Raw genomic sequence first — 3,115 nt, 5'->3', positions numbered from 1 at the left:
TAAACATAAGTCTCCATGACTTCAAAGGCTTATCATATCCATGAAGAACAACTCATGTATATCACAATGAAGCACAAAGAAACAAGATATATGAAGAGGTAGTATGAATGTGGAAGAAAGAAGACATAAAACAATGAACTGTTATGATGTTAAACATGCCCATTAACAGTGCTTACAAGAAATCTACTTCCTTCTCCTTGAAAGATAACAACTCTCATCCTCTCCCTTGGATGCGCATCCAACTCACTAAACATCATCAAACACTCCACTTCTAGAAAAATTGCACATCATATCAATGATCTTATTTTTTTTCAACAAAATTTCTCTTCAATGAAAATTTTTTTTTCTTTTCATTTTTTTTTTTCTTTTTTTTTTTGGGATTTTTTTTGGAATGTTTTTTTTCCTTTTTTTTGAACTTTTTTTTTCAATGTGAAGAGAATAACAACCTATCTACAAATCATGATATGATGTGCTATCCATATAAGTCTCTCAACCACACTAATCAATTCTTTCTAAACAAAAATATGGCTTCAAAGATAATAAAGCATGGTTCAACCATGGTGATCAAGCACGGCCCATTCATGCTATCAATTATATCTAGCCTCCAAAATTTTTTTTTTTCACTTGTCTCCTCCCCCACACTTAAACTTTGAACTCCATCTTCTCCCCCACACTTAAAATTTGACCGTCTCGGGCAATAAATTAACAAGATAACAGTAAATCATTTCAGTCAAGGTATACCAAGAGGGTCACATATAGTAGGGAAAAAGAAATGCAACTAGCAATGAGGTAAAAGGAGAGAGCATTTACACAAAAAGAAGTTCTAGAGTTACCAAAAAATGTAGAGTTTCAAAAGTGTAGACAAGATAGCCTTCATCATCATGTAGCCTATGATATTATGGCCTTGAAAAGAAGCATAGCAAGTTCTAGAGTTCCACAACATGAGTGCATATCACACAACAAGGAGAAAAATGGCTAAATCATCCTCACTAGGTGTATAAAGTCATCAAGTAAAGTCAATCAATTAGAATCCATCACCACACTAATGACCATATGCAAGGAAAGTATAAGAACTCCCCTCAAGATTGGGTTGTTGAGCTTTTCATGTTCCACCACCGTCTGCATAGCTCCTTCATGAAATTTCTTCAGACGGTGTCCATTCACTTTGAAGGTCCTTTCATTTGTCTTGTCCTGCAACTCGATCACTCCATAGGAAAAAATATTAACAATGTAGAAAGGACCGTCCCACTTAGATCTCAACTTACTTGGAAACCATTTGAGTCTAGAGTTGTATAATAAAACCTTGTCACATACTTGAAACTCCTTCCGCAGTATGTGCTTGTCATGATATTCTTTGGCTTTCTCCTTATAAATTCGGGAGTTCTCATAGGCTTCAAGTCTCAATTCTTCCAATTCTTGTATCTGCAGTTTCCTCTCAATTCCAGCTTGATCCAGGTCTAGGTTGCATGCTTTAACTGCCCAGAATGCTTTGTGTGCTAACTCTACTGGTAAGTGACATGCCTTTCCAAACACAATCCTGAATGGTGACATCCTTGAGCGTCTTCTTCTTTGTCTTGTGCTCTTTCTTTTGGTTTGGGCATTCGGCATTGAAATGCCCTTTCTCTTTACATCCATAGTATGTGAGTTTGGTCTTGTTTGTAGGTATCTTGTTCGAGTTAGCCTTTTGAACCACCTTTTTCATTTGCAACCTTCGAATCCCGTGCTTCTTCTTTAGCATTTTTTGAACTAGGTTTACTAGCTCGGTAGCAACCTCATCATTGCTTTCTAAACTCAATAATTCTTCGGATTCTTCTTCTACTTGTCTTCTGGACTTCTTTTCTTTAGTGTGACCTGCAACAAGAGCAATCCCTTTCTCGACCAAATTGGCATTAGTTTGCTCATGCAATTCAAATTCAGAGAATAACTCGTCTAATTTAATTTTTAAAAGGTCTCTGAAAACCTTGTACGCATTAATCATTGATACCCATAAAGTGTTCCTAGGGAACGCTTTCAGTGTGTACCTTAGTATGTCTTAGTTTTCCATGAGTTGGCCGATTGCGTGAAGTCCGTTGAGCAAGTCTTAGATCCGCACCTGTAATCCACTAGTGGATTCATTAGCAACTTTATGTTGTATAGTTTATTGAGTAGAAGATTGTGTTTGCTGACTTTTGTGTTGAAAACAAAACTAAAATACTATATATGATCTACGCTCATCATCTTTTCATAGTGAAAAGGGTGTGTGGGCTGTGTGGATCCTTGGATTAGTCACCTCTGCGGAGGTGGAGACCAAGTAAATCGAACCGGATTAGCGTTGTGATCTTTTATCTCTTTTATTATTTTGCTTCCGCTAATCTCTGTGTAGAGAAAGATCAAGAAATATCGAAAAATACTATTCATCCCCCTCTAGCGAACGCACCAACCCTCAACAGGTTTGAGATGATTCTAGATAGCCTGGTTCAAGGCTTTCCTGTGTCACTCAAGCGCCCCAAAATACTACTACATTCCTACCCCCTGTCACAGGGTATCCTTTTAGAGACCTCCCCAACACGAAGCAACCGTTAGTTATCCCTCATAAAGATTATTCACAGCTTAAGCAATCCCTCGGAAGGTCCGGTTAAGACTCTCCTCCTGTCACGAGGCGTCCCGGGTATACGATCCTAAGAATTCCTCAAACTTCAAATAATCTCTATCCTTATGGATTCATACTATTCACAAGCATATCATCAAACAAGCACAAAGCACAAATCCACAAAGTAATTGCACAATCATATCATAGAACATGGTAGATTATCAAATCCAAAGTTATAATCATCCAATAACCCTGATTCTTCCTACATCCTAGAATCTGGAGGACTATTCCTTATCGGGGAGGTTACAATACAGAGAAGATGGTAAATAATACATCCTATTCTAAGAATCTAAGAAAAAACAAGAAATAGGACTTATCGATGAGCTTCTTCTTCTCCGGACTGCAATCTCTGCGAAGGTAGGATGTGGATGCGATGGAGTGTCCGGATGGATGAACGGATCATCGAATCTAGCTCCGAAATTAGGCGTCGGTGTCTCTAGCACGCTCCGGTGGCTCTCTAAGGTCTCCCCCCTCCTCTAGGGCTCT

At 38.4% G+C, this 3,115-nt stretch overlaps 1 pseudogene; it reads right to left on the bottom strand.

Annotated features, from left to right (window-relative positions):
* The window catches only part of LOC141832629 (calmodulin-interacting protein 111-like), a 20,492-nt pseudogene extending 18,514 nt beyond the window's left edge, over positions 1-1,978 (bottom strand).
* Positions 1,979-3,115: the final 1,137 nt, after the last annotated feature.

The sequence above is a fragment of the Curcuma longa genome, chromosome 7, assembly GCF_044706935.1.
Source record: "Curcuma longa cultivar G26 ecotype Majalengka, Jawa Barat chromosome 7, ITB_CL_G26_1.1, whole genome shotgun sequence".
Classification (NCBI taxonomy): Eukaryota; Viridiplantae; Streptophyta; class Magnoliopsida; order Zingiberales; family Zingiberaceae; genus Curcuma; species Curcuma longa.
The sequence above is the reverse complement of the archived record's forward strand: the minus strand, read 5'-3'. Positions and strand labels throughout refer to the sequence as shown.